The 18,071-nt window shown below is 44.4% G+C and overlaps 1 long non-coding RNA gene across 1 annotated transcript in view; it reads right to left on the reverse strand.

The window, feature by feature from the left end:
* Positions 1 to 309: 309 nt before the first annotated feature.
* LOC111259023 (uncharacterized) overlaps positions 310 to 18,071 on the reverse strand; it is a 24,580-nt gene continuing 6,818 nt past the window's right edge. The window contains exons 2-3 of the long non-coding RNA XR_015310406.1: positions 9,661 to 10,598; positions 310 to 471 (exon numbers count right to left, since the gene is read on the reverse strand). This is a non-coding gene — a long non-coding RNA (uncharacterized LOC111259023). The remainder of the gene's footprint in view (positions 472 to 9,660; positions 10,599 to 18,071) is intronic.

Here is an 18,071-nt window from a genome sequence, read left to right on the forward strand (position 1 = left end):
AATAAAAAGCTAGAGATTTTTATTAAGAATGAATGAAGGAAAAAAAATCGCCTATATGTTAACTTTCGATAGTTTCGAAATCTGATCTTCAAACACTGCACTCACTAAAGTAGCCCGTAGTAAGCTAGCTTCTCTTCGGTCATCCTCTATAGTTTAAAGTAGTATGAGGTTTCAAAACAACAAAATAAAGACTTTGTCCTCAATTCTATCTCATATAATAGTACCACATGCAATAGAATGTCGGCAATATGTTTGAACCATGAAGTTAGTTTGCACGTACATATATGTAAGAAAGGATGACAAACATAATTTAGGCAGCTCATTGTTTATTGTCTCGAAATTATGTACACAGATCCGGCGGCTCACCTCGACGTTTTTATATCTTACGTTTGGTATCGCCGTTAGGCCTTCCATCAGACGGCTAGCTCATCTCCCGCGCCTGGCATGCCAGACGATCCAAACTTTTGCTCACTTATAGCATGTAGATTCAAAAATCCTATCGTTAGTTCGTTAGTTAAAACATCTGAAGTTCCAGAACAAAACAGGATGCAGTATCTCATAAATTGCATTAGATGTATTTAGGTACACATGCATGATATCGAAGTAGCTACGTACTGCTCGTTCTAGATGACTGTCCGTATGTTTATCTCATTGTTTGTGTGTGATGACAAACCCAGCGATTGTGTCTTGAGCATAACACTCCCAAAGCATCGACAGCATCAGCTACAGTGCATTGGCTGCTCTTCTCTTTATCGAAAAAAAAAATCACTTATTTATCTATCTAGTGCTCTTTTTGTAACTTCCTATAGTATGACCAACACTGCGCACGACAGGAAGCCTGAGAGAAGAAACACGTTTGTCCTCTGGCTTCGCAGATGCTCTGACTCTCGAGATGTAATACCTTGCTGCCGACTCGCACGCGCACCGTACAGCAAGGTAAGAAAGGAAACCAAGCAGTAACCAACAACGAATGACGGTATTCGTCTATGCCTCCCACCCTCTCTTTCCCCTCGCAAGGAGATGACAACAACAATGATACAATGGACAGTGAAGTTCTGCATTGACCGCGTCCTTATATCAATCCATCCATCCAGCCTATGTGATACCAACAATGACCATCGCACATTCATCGGCGTATTTCTCTGCCAGATTTGCTTTACCTTCAGTGCTGTCGGCGTCCGGCAATGCTGGCCATCCTGTTCGTCCAATTGCGCGCTACATGCTACATATAAGAACCCGAGGGCTTATGGGGCTACCGGTGATTTTCTCTCTACTGCCGCCACCGTCGCTGCTGGAAACAGAGACACGAGCTACGAGCTAAGAACAAGAAGAGTCCGAGGTAGTCTTGGTCCTCAAGTTCAGTACACCGCAAGACGCTGTACGTGATCTTTTTTGCTTTCTCCTCGCTTTTTCGCTCCGGTTGCTTTGACTTCTGTTGTTGGTGGTGCTGTTGCTATTATTGATGTTGTTGTCGGTGTCTATTTCTGCTGTGTTAAGCGGCCCGTAGCAGTTATGTGCGCACCGCTCACCCGTTTTTCGGTTTTTTTTGGTTCGCTCACGCTCATTCGCGTCGTTCTCGCTGTCATCTATGTGGAGGAAGCAACCAGCGGATGTCACAACTGTATGCAGCAGGAGCAAAAAAAGCGAAAATCTCCAAGCAAAAAGCAATATCACGATGATGGTACTAGTACTTCACTCTGCTTAGCACCAGACTGCACCGCATGAACAGCGCATATATACGCTATGCGAGTGCAGTGTAGCGTGTATCGCCTCCGGCGCGCCCGCTCCAAAAGCCTAACAAGCTGCTTGCCTAACTCTTGTCATTCCTCGTCGTCGTCATCGTAGTTGAGGTCCTCCTCCTTTTCCTACTTATCGTCCCCTTGACGGGTACGCTGAACAACTGATGCGGCTGTTCCTGTCAAAGGGCCCCGGATGGACACAAACGCAAACGACCACTCGTTCGCGCAGGAGGTTGATGGACATCGGGGACACACCAGTGGTGGCGACGGGATAACTTACAGAAAAGAAGTTAGATGTTTGGACGCAACTGCAGCAGAGGCAACAAACGCAACAGTAACCGCAGCTGCCGGTTTTCTTAAGTGACAGCGCACCAGCGAAGTGGAGGGACAGAGAAGTACAGCGAAGAGTGAACATGACTGGCACAGGATTGTCCAGGTCTTGGTTGGTATTTTTTCTCTGCAACAGCGGCAACAGCGAGAAAATGGAGCTCTGCCATCCATCGACTTACAAAAAAAATATTCTGGGACGTTGACGACGATTTCGGGGGATGCGAGGCAGGGGGAGGGCATCTGTGTATAGACCCACGACGGTGGAGTGTTCGTATCGCTGCTCGCCTCTCTTTGTAGGTGAGTGAGTTCGTGTGTTTCGAAAATCGTACAATTTTTAACCGTGCAATAGCCGTGGCTATCGTGTATTCTCTCACGTGCTATCTGAATCAGATAATAAAAGCAATAACAGAAAGAGAAACAGGGAACCCAATGATGAGCGACGGTGTATATTTATATATATATATATATCCGTATGGCAAACAGTTATAGCACACACACACTCACGCACATACGCATAAAAACACACAGACACACACACACACACACACGACGATGCCACAACGTATGTGCGTCATAGAAGTGAATAAGCTGAAATAACTTCTTTGGAAAATCTCATACTGTAATACAGGGCGCCACCATATCATAATGATCATGCAAGCGTAAAGTTCTCTGAACTTGTAGACAAAACGTAATTTTGTACATGTAAGGCTATAATTAGTATTTATATATTATAGAATATAGAAGCGCGTACTTGCTTGATATAAGCCTCGACGATTCTTCATCGTTGCTTTATCGGTTACACTCAGTTACAAAATACACCCATTGTATTTACAATCCAGACCTAAGGATTCTAAACTGAAATGACGTCCTAGTTTAGTAATAGCGATCCACATTGGCTTCATTGTACTATATTTAAGAAAACTTCATCCACAACGTCCTATCCATGGCTACTCGCTGCAGTCCTGTTCAAAGTGCCTAGGTAGTCCTTTGTGCCGATGTTACGAACATGCGTCAGTACGTATCGAACCGGCCTCTTTTTATATAATATTCACAATACTATATTCAAGAAAAGTCGTCCATCATGTTGCTGTTTCTGCCGAACTTATGTCACGCATGTTAAATGAATTGACTTTGTATTGCTAATGCTAAAAAGACAAAATTGATACCAAATGATAATTACCATTTATATTAAATACGGAAAGATACGTTTCTTTATTTATTTACTCTTTCTTTGTTGTTGTTGTTGTTGTTGTTGTTGTTGTTGTTGTGTTGTTCTTCCGTTCTTTATATTTACTGCCATCATCATCATTATTATTGTCGTTGCTATCAGTTTCTTTCGGTTGCTTCTCCTACGTAATGATAATAATAATGATACTTTATAATGTAAAACCATTTCACCACTTGGTGCACCGGGGTGACATAGCTGATCCCCTCGAGATCCCCACTCACTCGCTGCTTCTTTTTCATTTTCTGTAATATTTTTTTTTCTCTTAGATTGATTTTTGTTTTTTCTGCGATCGAAACTTGAGAAATTTTAGACAATCATCATATAATCAATGACAAAAATTACGTCTGTCTCTTTCATGTCACTTCTGTTCTGTAATTTTCTCTTCATCTATTCGACGCTTGACAAGAAAAAACCCAGCAGGTATTTATAAACGGTAGATCGAACAACTTAAATTCATTTTGCATTTAATTTCATCGTTACCTCGAATTTCACCTAACCAGCAACTTGCAAACGCACGATTATGGCTATACTTATTAGTGTACAACTGAAGCACGTCTATATTTCCACTAATAACGTAGTCTTATACATAGCTTATGTGGATTAGCAAACCATTACTACTCGCAAAAATGGGTCAATAGACTCAATCTACTAGTAGGTAAATTTTAATTACAAATTCGGCTAGTATAATACCCGCCAACGATGTTGTCTATACTACAAATACTGATTGCCTAGGTGATCTTTCGGTTTCATTTCTAACTTCAACTATGTTCGCCTATTGACTTTTAGTTGATTTCGTTGCTTGAGCGTAAGTGGATTCTCGTCTACTGGAGGGGACACGACGAGTTATTCGGTATCATCTTTTTTTCGATTTATTTTCTGGTGTAACAACTATAACACTGGGATTGGTATTATTAGTTGACTTTATTCACTTTTACGCTTTCGTTCTTCAAAATATATCCATTGTGTTCATTCGTACGACGTTATTATGATTATTATTATTATTGTTGTTGTTGTTGTTTGTTAACGTTATTTTTGCTGTCTGTGTGTGTGTGTGTACGTGTAAATGTGTCTTTGTGATTACAATTTGCTGCTGCTGTTGTTGTTTGTTGTTGTTGTTGTTGCTAGATTTTTGGTGACGTTCATACAATTGCTGCTCCACAGACACACACCCAGACACGCTGACACACAGAAACTGGCATTCGTCACGCTCTTACACATACACACACACACACACAAAAGTCCACGTGTCGTCTGCAAGCAGAATACTACTACACGCCAACAACAAACAGACTCACATCTCTGTTTCGCTGCTTGTACATACAAAATATTTGCGGTTGCTATACCATTGCTTTGCTTTGTTCTGCTGTGCCGTGACTGTGTGAAGTACTTCATCCCTTTGTCGGACTGCCCTTAAATATAATACGACCCTAGTCAATCCTAAAAAGCCTCCTTCCGTATAGACGACAGGGTAACCAGAGCATTGCCACAAGGTTCTTGTCTTCTTCTACGATTTAAAGTAACAATAAAATTTATATATAGATATATATATATATATATATATATATAAAGTACTGGGGTGTGAAAAATGACGACCTACTTTTTCGCTCGCTCTCTCGCTCGCTCTCTCTCTCTCTCCCTCCCTCCCTCCCTCCCTCTCTCTCTCTCTCTCTCTCTCTCTCTCTCGCCTGTCCTCTTGCATTTAAGTACTCGTTCATCAATGTTATTAACTAGTTATTGTTATATATATCTTTATCGCTTTTGATTGATTTCTACTATAGGATTCGCCAAAGTTGCGAGCATTTTTCCGGGGAGGGATCATAGAACTCTACAACATACGTTTATTGTCTTTTAACATTATTATCGTCGCTTACATGCACTCATTCTCCTCTCATGCGCTCCGTCAATTAATTGCTTTTTCCATATAATTACATGATTAGGCTGCTGCCTGCGTGCACTAGACAGACAGGGGTGCAGGGACACGCGAGACCTCCGATGGGCACACTTACTCGCAACAGAAAAACACACATACCAATAAAGTAAAAGGTTCGATGCTATGCGTTATGTTTCCGTAGCAAGTTTTGAAATGAAAATAAAAAAAATAGTGCACTGCCTTCGTTCTAGTTTCATTCAGCGAATGGCATTGCAAAACCCGAAATGCACACGGTAATAGACGCACATCTTGTTTCACTCATTGACCGATTGATTGATTGATTGATTGATTGATTTTATGATCATAGGTCTTGGGAGATGCTGGCATGACTTAATGAAACATTGAAGAAATCGATAGGTGTTTTTCTTCGTCTTTACATGATATTACGAAGATCTGTAAAATCGTCTCAGCCTGGATAATACTGTACGCAAAATTAGGTCCACTGTATTTGCCGACCCTGTCGGATCGATTGACAGCAAAGTAGTATAAATAATGAAAAAAAAAAAATGCAAACTCTCGGAAACATCTTGGTCTATTTTGGCCTGACAACGTAGCATCAGCTACTCTGCTAGCTTCAATATCATATCATAATATAAGATACCGCCTTAGATTTGCTCGCCGGCGATATCAGTTCTCCCCTGCCTTCATTATAGAACTCATCTTAGGTAAACAGTACAATAACAATGATAATACTATTATAAAAGCTTGACATTTCTTCGGTGTAGAGAAAAATTGCGTCTGTGCTAATTAGTGTCAACAGCAACAGCAGAAGCATTTTTTGGACGAAGTTGCTCCTTGATTGCTGATTCTACTGGGATCAGTTGAGGTGTCTGTCCTTTATTGGCTAGCTAGTTACTGATGTTCGGGGGAATAAAAAGTTGTCCCTCTCCAACGCGGGGGGACTGGGGAAAGGGGCAAATAATAAGATTATTACGTATTGCTTATTCGCGCTTGTTCCACCACCACCACCACTGTCAACTTCTTTGTCTAAATAGATCTTGATTGCATAGTTTATTGCACACGATTTTGTTATAAATTAATATTTCATCGATCATGCGGCTTGCTTCGATTTCGACAAAGAGGCAAGAAAATTATACGACGGAAAGTTAATTACGACAAAAATAATCGATTATTATTGCTTTGACAAGATAACTAAATAACCATCATCGTTTTATGTGTCGTCGTCATCGACAGTAGATCTATCAAAGTTAGTTTGCTATTCAGGAATAGGTAAATTAATCAAACAATCATGTTCGGTGAGCGAAAACCCATTTCCCACTTTCTATTTTTACTTGAAAATTCTCGATATATTCATTTACACGCGCTAATGGCAGTTGCAATTCAATGGTTCGTTGAATAAATTAACTGTAATAGATTAGGCGTGAAAGTGAATCATTCTAATTCTGCACAGCCTTCTCATCGGACCTCGTTCGAGTTGAATCGTTTGTCTGTTTGCCTCCCAATTTTGAAGCTGCTTTAGCGAACAAATTGGAAAATCTTCTTCTTTCGTTTTTTCTCCTCGTACAGAATAACCGTTTTCTAGACTGCAGATAATTTTGTCATATTTCATCCACGGCATCAAGCTCATGGAGCTTGTCTTGTTTATGAGACACTCAGCATCGCTGGTGGCTAAATAAAACTTGTAATCGTTGTTATTTTTGCATACGATTAGTTTGGCTTTGTTTTCTGTTGTTATCAAAAAAACCTTTTTCGAAAATCGACTGGCAGCCGTTATGACGACAGCAACAATGACAAAAACAGCTAGTGCCATAATAATCCCCTTAGAAATATTACCACATAAAAAATTGCGTTCTTTAAGGGAATTGGGAAAAATGCAAAAATTGAATAAAAATAAGCGAAAAAAGATCAAATAAGAATTGAAATCGCCAGCGTGCAGCGAAATGCCAAGTAATAAATCATCGCAGGATCAAACATACATACTGATATAGACAAGCAAGAGTAAAGGAAGGATAGAATTTTTTTGTTTTCTAAAAATTTGCAGGACACGGACGCTTCATCGGTCTGGAAAAGCGTCTTCCTTTCCTCCCTTGTACCCTCATGCTTAGGTACACAACGGACACGTATAGATATTGACTCGCACGCACACTAGCACACACGCACGAGTACTAGTATTACTAGCAATAATGATACAACGAAATAAATCAACGATATTCGTACACATTCGCCAAGATTATCAATTGAAATCATAATAATAATATTTAAATTTATAATATGTATGTATATATATATATATATATTAATAATCCCGCTGGCAATAGTAATAATAATAACAACGGTGGTAGCAACAGCAACAACAACAACAACAACGACTTCATCATAACCATATGAAGATGCATAGCTGTCCTCGGACTGTGACTCGTGAAGTTTTCCATAGACGCGCTTCGAGCACGGCCAAAGTAGCAAATGCCGTTATTCTTCAAAGTTCAAATAAATTCAGTCAAATGTGACGATGAGATGCTAGCTACATTCACATGACTCTGTCGTCTAAATGCCGTCTTTTTGAGTGGTATCTTTATGAAGTACACCGCTCAGTTTCCTTTTGCTTTGACCCTCTGCCTTGCCCACCTAATCGCATCGCAGATAAGCAAAAGCGGCACGTCAAGTATACATATATATACATATACGTGTGCTAGTAAAGTATCAGATAAGTTGTCACCGGGATGTATTTCCATCCTTTCGAAGATTGTTTCCTCGAACAAAAACTAGATTTTCACTTCTAAGCCGTAATGTCTTTAATTGTTGTTGCTGCTGCGGTTATCGTTATCCCTATTACTATTACCTCCATTCTATGTATTTACGTTTGATGCAATGTGACTGAAGGGATACGAAGATCCCGCTGCATAGAAAATAAAACATGGTAAATCAAACAAGTTGAACAATGAGCTAGGCACGCTGCATAGATCCGAAATACTCTCCGTACAATCGTGGTCCATTTTGATCTCGTGCGTAGCTCAAGTTCCGCTCTTGTCAAGATCGTACCATAATAGAGACCTTTGGGACGCACTTGGGACATAACGCATCTCGAAGAGGATAATGAATATGCCCACTGCCATCATAATTAAAGTTATTATATCATGATGATAATACATCATAGCATTGTATATCGTGTATAAAATGTTGCGTCTTGTACTGTGTCAAGATAAATGCATAATAAAACACCGACCGTAGGCCCGCTACGCTCATTCTCCATCGTTAGCCCCTTTCTTCGTGTTTTTTTCCCATATCAGAATCGGTTACTCCTCGATAGCGTTTCGGCATAAACAAAAATCGATTATGAAAAGAAAATGGGTTTTAAAGAGAATCGACGGATGATCCAGAATATTTCGAAAGTTAACGGCGGGCCGACATTTTTGAGCGTCCGGGGGCCTCCAACCGGTGGGGCGAAGCCTAATTGCGTTTCTTGCCGTTAGTTTGTCGGAGTTCTTGCTGTTGCTGTGGGTTGTTGTTTTTGTTGTTACTGCTGTTGTTGTTGTTGATGTTGTTGTTGATTGGTGTACCTGTTGCTGTTGTTGCAGTGAGAGTAATGGTGGTAGTAGCACAGTTAGTAACATTTAATCGCTTCGTTTCGTTACCTACATGCGGGGGCGGAACGAACCGTGACCGCGAAAGCCGGCAAGGTCAGAGGATACGGTCGCACTGCTTTTACACTTAGCAGTTATTATCAATTATTATTATTATTATTATAATTAGTTGATTGTGTGCGCGTGTGCCTCTCTCCGACTTCTAAAATTCGACTCGTTAAAGCTACGCGGCTGCCGAAGCTGTCACGGATAGTCCCGATACCCGCCATTTGGTTCTATTGTCCTGCATATGTGAGGCTATGCCATGGATTTCTCTTTCTGCGACTGCTGTTGCTTGTGGTTGATGCGACAGCAACTTAGGATCTCGGTCGTCCTGGCGACAAAAGAAACCTCAACGCCACTGCTATCTCGACGTCCACTCGGCTGTCCGGCCATTTCTTCTTTCGCTTCCCTGTTACCATAGACAACTTTGGTGTGGTTCATGTTCATTTACATTTGGGATTATTTATGTGTTTGGTTACCCCGACTGCAACCGCATAGCCGCCTTATTTTACTTCGAACGGACGCGAGAGCTTCATCTACGTACCTTACTACCGCTTTTGAGCATATGGACCAGTCGGTATGCATGTCATAAGCAGGACGTCGCCAGGACTACAAGTGACCCACGGACGTAAGCAAGCGAGAGTCGATACCGCACACGAAATCATGCTGTCATCGTACATTGTCTTTCGCATATTTGTCGAGCATACTTGCCCACTTTTTCGTTCCAATACCAACATCCATTTTGCTTGTCATACCTCATTTGATCCGAACATTTCGAGGCAGCCATCAACATACACATCTAAGTGTACAAGATCTTTGATCCAAGCCCCCGTAGCCAAGTAGCCTTACCTCTAGCCTAGCCGTGGGGGGTGGTGGTCAGGAATACTTGGTTGAGACCTGGAGCCGTCCTCTCCGACTTTTTAACATACTACAGTGCTCCATTACACATCAAAATAATCAGCATCATCAGCGTCGTAGTTCTGCTTCTTTTGTTCCGTTTTTGTTTCCATCGACCGCTTCACCCGTACGCCGTTCGTGCTTTGCATACATTTAATCTGCTACCTCTTTAGCCTCATCTTCGTCCTCGTAAATCCCAAACTGATGGAAAACGTCGCCGATGATTGATCCTACGGCTGCTAGCTACGTCGCGTGCGTATTTGATCGTGTCTTTGTTGAACTACATCGGTCGTTTGTTGTCTGTGCGTCGGTCGCTCTGTCTAACTGCCGTGTATATTTATATACACCCTTACATATACCGCGTAACAGTTGTTGTTGATCAATTTGTTAATATAGTCGGTCTTATGCAAAATTCCCGAATAGTCAGGTTCCCTCCAAATGCTTTTGTTTCCATGTTCCTTTTTTCAGTTGTAGTTTGGTGTGGACTCATTTTCTGCTCCGGACGGTCAACAGGCGAACGACTGCAGGCAATTGGCCTATTAATTTTATATCTCCGACTAGTTGTTTTTGTTTCGGACGGTAGAACACGTCGACGACATGCTAACTGGGATCGCACATAATGAGACACGCCTTGATCATCTGTCCAGCTCCTACTTTTTTCCTTTATAAGGACACGGCAACGATGTTCTACAGTGGAAGCATATTCGAGGCCGCAGCTTGATTTGCCGCTAGCATCAGCAGTTGTCCCTCATCGAAGATTGTTTGCACTCCACCCGTGTTCGGTACGCCGTTCTCCGACTTGGGCGCATGCACCGTCCGCATATGCCGCGTCAACGTTGACTGTTGCTTCGTACGATAGCTGCACAACTCGCACGCGAACGGCTTCTCGCCTGTAAATATCGTAACAATAAGAAAAATACGATAAGAAAAAAATGGTACATACGAACCGTCCGCGACGAAAAAACCATCTAGTCATGATGATAAAGACCGTCCGTCGTCCAAATCACCACAGTCGTCATTGCCTATTATCGAGTACCGTCACCAAAGACGATAACAACAACAACACTGGCATCGCCAACAACGCCATGATCATCGTACGGATAACAGAAGTACTTGCGGGCCGTAGCACTTGCGTTTAGACCATCACAATCGGGATCGAAATTGCATAGTCGTTGTCGCATTGAGTCGCCAACGAACGAACAAACCTCGTCGCTACTGCTACTGCTACTGTAGTCGTCATCGAGTCGAGTTTAATTTAGCTGAGCGACCGAGCAGTGAGCGGAAACGCAGCGAGGAGAAGGCATGGCCAATGCTTGCAACAGAATCCAGCATTAAAAACAGTCTGATAGTGCTACCTCGGCTGGGGCGAACGCAATTGTATTGCCCACCAGTTACATAGCCACAGAGAGGTCCGCGTGCGCGACGGCAATACAGAGTCTACATAGTCATGGTATTCACCCATGATGGACCCACCATCGCCATCTTCATCAGCATCATTCTCATCACGCATCGACAGATGCGAATAGAACAATACAGCGCTGACGCCGCTGCGGCTACCGCCGCGGTCATCAACGACACTTGGCCACCGTGTGCCGCACGGAAGTCGCGCACAATCCATCCATTTCAACCACTACTCTCGCTGCGTCCAACAGCTTTAGCCCGATGGTCGGTGGATCGACGCGTCCATCGCTTGTACACTTGCTACGGCGGCAATAGCAGCTTCGTAGTGAACTCAATCTAACGATAAGAACTTTGTTTACAGGCAGCATTGGACGAAGAAGCAGGCGGTGCCCGCGGCCGCGGAAAACGATAGCTAAGCGATACAGAAGGATAATAATTAGAAACAACTTGGTCCATTCCTATCAGCAGCACTCACAAGACTGCTAAAGCCATAGGCCTTGCCACTGCTATTACTTCAGCGGTGGCCAATGGCCTCGTAATCGTCAGTTCATCAGTGACTTTGTCCGTCGCGTTTGGTTTCTGCCGTCATAGCAATAGTAACGCGATACAGCAGGGCAGCACTGAATGAAAACTAAGCGAGGATAGCTAGCCAGCAGCAGCAAAGGCACCTGGCGTGACGTTAGTGCTGGCAATTATTTGCAGCGAGAGTCAGCGTGCGCTGCCATATTCGCTGACAGCACAGACCTAGGCATACGATATGGTGTGACGATGGAGGCACTCGCAGCGCAGAAGAAACTGGCTAGGTTGGACGCCGGGTAGGTGGGTCTGGGGAATACACTCAGGGCGACGGGGAGAAGGAGTACAGCAACGAAACAACGGCCAGAGCGTAGGCCGAAGGATCAGTTGTAAAAATGGAAGAAGATAAAAAAGCAAAGAGACAACAGCAATAGCTCGCGATCGGAAGTAACTGAAGTGTAGCAGACGCAGAGGCAAATTCAGCAGAACCTACATAGCAACTGTGTTGTTGATCATGGTGTAGGGGAGGGAGCGATGTGGGTATCCAGTGTAGAGATACATTTCTTCTTACCGTATCCCGCCCAACGAGTGCTTTTCTGTGGTGCTTCTGCATTCGGTGCGGCTTGCCCCGTTTTCCTGCTGCTGCTGTTGCCGCCGTCGCCTCCAGTAAAATACTCAACGACATCGAGCGGTGGCAGTTGCTGTTTTGGATCTGGTGATGCTCTAGAAGCCCCGCGACGGCAGCAGCGACGGTGACGATGACAACGATGGCGTGCTGCAACAGCGGTAACGACCTGCGCTCGTTCGTTCGTGTTTAGCGGCCGGTCTTTCGATCGGTCGCTCGCTTTGTCCATCTGTCGTCGTTGTCATCGGTCGGGAGTCGGGAAGTTGTGCCACCGCCGCCGATGCTGTTGCTCGCACTGAGTGCATCTGTGCGCAGCCAACCGCATCGCGTTTCGTACGGCTGGGCACAGCGCAGCGCAGAACACCGTCGACTCAGTTCAGTTCGACGACGACAATGACAACAGTAGCAACAAGAGCGAGTGGATGGAGCTCCACTAGTCAAAGCCAGATAGATGCATCCATGCAAGAAGCTACCCTACGGTGCTGCCACCACCACCACCGTCGTCGTCGTCGTCGTCGCCGCCGCCGCCGCCGCCGCCGCCGCGACAATCATCACCATCAACGGCGGTGCTGTCAGATACAGAGCAGCACAAGCAGCAGCATCAGCACGAAATACATATGGAAGGCAACAGCACCAAGAGGCGGGTAGGCACCCGAGATCCATCAACGGCGACAACAGGGGGTGGGGGAGCCCCATGGAATGTTCAGTGCGAGTTTAGTCGCCGGCGGCGCCGACAGAAAACAGCCGCAGAATAGTGGTCATAGTCTCGTAATATGGTGATGTATATATTCACGCCTGCCAGCCAGCCAACCAGGCGTCCAGGTAGAGTGGTTGTGTAGTAATAGTATGATGCTGCGTGGCTGATTCTAAGCAGTAGTCGCCGTTGTCGTAGGGGTCACTCACACTTGACTCACAGTGTGTCCATCCGTCTCCCTGTCCGTCTATCCCCGCGTCCGTTGTTCCCCCAACGATGCATTTGTCCATCCTCCGTCAGCAATGTCTATCCGTCCGTTCTAGGGATATCGTTGATGTGAGAAGCATAGCCGAGTAACGACTGAGCCGGAGAGTAGCCAAGATGAGCGGCGAGTGAGCGATCGAGTGCATAAGTGAGTAGCAGCAATAGTGGTGGTGGATGAGAATACACGACCGAAAGACCAGCTTCGACCACTGCATGACTGACTCACAATCTAACTAACTGACTCCTATGCGTGAAGTTCGCTGCTCGCATAAAGCCGAAGAGAAACGTACATACGCAGTCGAAAGAGATAGATGTAACAGATAGCTTTTTGTGTGTATGAGTTTGTGTGTGTGAGTGCAGAGCGAAAAGCAATAATGCGCCACTATACTACGCTAGATGAATACAGAAGTATAGCACGACGCGATGATACCCATGCTATCGCCACCGCTGGCCTTTTGATGCCTTTATTAGGTGCTGTAGCGCTTTTGTGGCTTCTGTTATCGCTACTGTCGTTTGTAGTTCTGGACGCAATAGCGCTGTCGGTGCCGACAAATCACCACGTCATCATCTTGATCATCAAGGGCCCTTTTTCCTTCTGACGCACGTAATACGAACGCGACTGTTCCGGCCCCACAGAACTGTATTACGACTTTTTATCTCACAGCAATATGAAGTACATTTCCGTACGATGACACAGAGTAGCTAAACCGGCGTGTTTGGCTACGTGTTCAAAAACTAAAGAAGTCGATTTGTCTACTTATTATGGAATGTAAGATCAGCAGAATAGATACAAGTGGACGAAAGAATAGAAATACGTGAAATCACGCTAAGGCCCATTGTAATAATCCAGCAGGTTTTCTGTTCAATAATGAGTCTGTACGCACACAATGCATTAGGCACACGTGCGTCTAACGAGCGCGATGGTTCCCTGGCCTGGCCCGTACCATAATAGTGCCAATAGACCTAACTTTGACTCCTCTAGCCTAGAACTTTGTCTTTCCAATAATCAGTTCTGTTTGGCGCTTCGTCCACGTATCGACTATCTGGCCTGCACTGTAACTTAAAAGTTGCATTTCCGTTGAGCTGAGTAGAGAATGAATTGGGCTCGTAATCATCATGCTGCCTGCTGCAGTAGAGTATCATGCAGACATTATTTGTTCACAACTCCTGACTCTACCCTCGTTTGCCTCACAACCCCCCCCTATCCCTTCGCGGCACACGATTCACAAATGTTGCGTCGCGTTGGCCGGGCCACTGTAGCAACAGTGTTGTTCACAAATACCCGACATGACACCGATAGACGAATGGATAGATAGATTGCAAACGGGCCATCATGGCGATGGAACCGCTCGAAGTGGCAACCGCCTCATCTATCGCCTGACGAAGATGATCATAATTGCCGTTAAGAGCAACAAGCGCAACCGCAAAGGGCAGAATCACTATGGTTGACCTTCTGCGTTCAAGTGGTGAAATTGCGGCTGCCGATGCAACTCAACTCGTGAATCCTGCTACGGTGAAGCAACAGTACTATGATCGGCGGTAGAGACACGCCGGATGAGGACAGATATTGTGGTGGTAAACACGGACGCGGAGAGGTACTTCCATTGTAGCAGACTAGTTTGTATGTAAACAACAACGACAGCAGTGTTTAGACTCGGAGATTAGCGGCCGCTAACTTTCCGTCACTTCACTGAGTCCCACAGATTCTACGTACAGACGACAAGATGACAGACAGCAGCAGCAACAACATGGTAACTGGCAAGACGTGCAAATACCTTTATTACCTCTGTTTCGAATTTTTGCGTCCGGTACCGCCGTTAGGCACAGTTCGATCAGACGTCTGGCTGCCTCCCTGCACGGAACGAACCGTGTTCGAACCTAAAGTATAACGTCTCCCTAAGATTAGCAGGCAAACACGTCATCTACATAGCTATCACGGAGACCTCAACTACGAGAAGTACCGCCCTGCCTATCTGCCTGTCTACTAGAGTTGTACTACAATATATACTAACCGTTGCTTGTATATTAATGTATTTTTAGTGTAGATAGAAATACATGTACAACTATATTGATGCGCACGAGTTGGCGCGATTTGATGGTTATCTAAGTGGAGTTTGGGCGAAGGCACGACCTGGACACCCGCAAATGTTTCACAAAGGATCCGAAGCAAAAAGGCAAACAAATGAGCCACTATCAAATGGTAGCAAAGGAAAAAAGACGAAAAGCCGGTCGACAGTGTGTCTTTGACACTACAGCATACTCTACCCTTTCAACTAATTCACAACTATAGTTTGCGTGCGCTGTTTGAGAAGCGCTACCAAGCAGAAAATATTGGCTTTGCTTCTAATTATAAATATCTCTAGCAAAGATCGATGCACTTCATGAAAACAGCTTTTAAACGCCGTAAGCGTATCGAAATATTCCGATAAAAAATTGGTAAGGAATTATTGGCGTTAATAACATGTATGTAATAACATAAAAATGTAGCGTACAGGAAGAAATAAAGCGGAAGCTTAAGTGTTAGTTAAGTCCCACCTGAGAGTTGTGTTGGACTGAGCTATATCGAAAAAGTTCGGGTTCACCTTCAACATTAATTGTATGACTACAATTACCGACATACCGGTGAGACCGTAGATCATACACCTTAGCAACAAAACGTTCGCTTTTCTTTTTGTTTGTACATGTTTCAAGCAGTGTGTTTATTCGCGCTAAATACAAGAAAAAGATTTATGCCATCAGCATAAATAAAAATAATATATGTGCAAGTTTGGGTTAACAACCGACCAAAGAATTATCTCACCTAGCCCAAACGTCCGTAAGTAGATGATATATATATATATTTGGCCATCATGCCATTTTTGTATTACTATCATTGTCAAAGTAGAAGAGCATCCATTCTTTTGTCTGTAAATCGTTATTGATCGTACTATACTATCCACTTGGCTGTTTCTCGGTGTCTATTGAGTCTTCTTCCTATCTTTCCCTGTCTGTTGGATACGAAACCGCAATCAATAGGTCCATTGTTTGCTGAGCATGTTTCCCCGCGCACAAGACACCACAAGGCTATCCTGTAGCAAGCAGGACTTGACGAACTTTAGCCATGTGACTTGAGTAGCTTCTACGATAGGACGGAACAGGTACGGTTAAGTATTTGAGTTCAATTTTGTCGTCATCGGACGAGGTAAGCTGCCGCCTCTCGTTAGCATTTCACATAAACACAAGCGTGCATACGCATTTACATACAGACAAGATACTCGCTCAGTCAAGTATACGCATTAGGGCACAATGCCATTCTGTCTTATTCTTATTTACTTTGCAGGCTTCTCGCCCGTCGCTGTAATACCATGAAGCGCTGCATGAATCAGCGTCAGTCTTATAAATCCTATCATCACCATTGTTATCATCAGCACCATCATCATCATCATCATGACCAGAGCCATTTGCTTTAGGCTGCTGCCGCCGCTACCGCCACCACCGCCGCTACCGCCACCGCCGCCGCTACCACCGCCGCCGCCGCCGCCGCCGTTGTCTGTATCGCTGTATTGACTGGATTTTTGACTGAGTCGCTGAGTTGACCGTATAGTTTCGCGCTTACTCATTATTCACTGCCTAGCTATTAGTTTCTTCCTTTCTTTCTTTTGTTCTTTCCGGTGGCTGTTCATTAGTTTGCCTCTTGTCTAAGCTTCATGTATATCTACCTTCGTACTACGTAGCTGTTCGAGACACAAAAGCGTATTGCCAGCTACTGCTAAAACTCTAACTACTCGTAGTACGACAACTGGCACTATTTTATCTCAGTGAGTGGCTACAAGTCAGTCGTCACTCACTGGGTTCGCCCTCGGCGTCAGCAGCGCCAGCGACATCCACTAGCGCCCACGGCGGCAGGAGCGACAATAGCCCCCGCAGTTCTACAGAGATACTAACGCTTCTCTCGCTCGTTCGCTCGCCAGATAGCTAAGAGCGAGAAAGAGCAAACAATGGCTTATACATTTTGTATCTCGATGGTAATGGTGGTGACCACGAAAGGTTTGTTTGTAATGGGACTCAGGTAGATTCATGGAACTTATCGGTATTACTGCTGCTGCTACAGGCACTACGATTTTTACTAACAGTCGCTGTGCCGCTGGTACGGAATCGTCGCAGGCTGTGGAAACGCTCCCGACCTATAAAGGGGGACGCGAGGTGATTGTACAGCGGTAGGAGCGGCATCGGTCGTCGACGCCGATGACGACGGCAACGCGCGGGATTCGTGCTCGCACGGCGATGGAGCCAGTGTCAGGTCCAATTTGCATTTAACAGTAACCGAAATACAGCGCCAGTAATCAGAAACCATCACAATAATCGCATCATAGCGACAGAAGCGGCAAATCTTCTGCTGAACATTTGACCCTAGCCTCATCATTAGCAGCAGCAGCTGTAGCGTCTGTTATAATGTTTACTACTTCGTCTTCATTTTCTGCTGCGCGACCATTATTTAATGCCAACGTCATTGGCGTAACCGTCACGAGCAGTGACATAACGAGTAAGAGTGGCACATGATAACGATATTCACACGGCCGTAACACGGATATTGATCTACTTACAGCTCTGTATTTCTTTCATTATTATTATTGTTGTTGTCTGCCTACTAGATTAGATGTGTAGTAGTTAGGTAACCTCCTTCTCCAGATGTTACTAAACTCGATATTGAATATAACTGGATTCGTTCTTGCCGGTGACCACTAACGAAGCCACTATACCGGCACCCAAAGTATTACTTCTATTACAGCTGGCGTCATCGTTGTACCGGTGAACGCAGTGGCTGACGTCTCCAGCGGAGTAGCAGTAGGAGGCAGCAATAGCGATCGTCTGGAGTGCCACAAT

The sequence above is a fragment of the Varroa jacobsoni genome, unplaced genomic scaffold (genome assembly GCF_002532875.2).
Source record: "Varroa jacobsoni isolate VJ856 unplaced genomic scaffold, vjacob_1.0 scaffold_287, whole genome shotgun sequence".
In the NCBI taxonomy this organism is placed as follows: domain Eukaryota; kingdom Metazoa; phylum Arthropoda; class Arachnida; order Mesostigmata; family Varroidae; genus Varroa; species Varroa jacobsoni.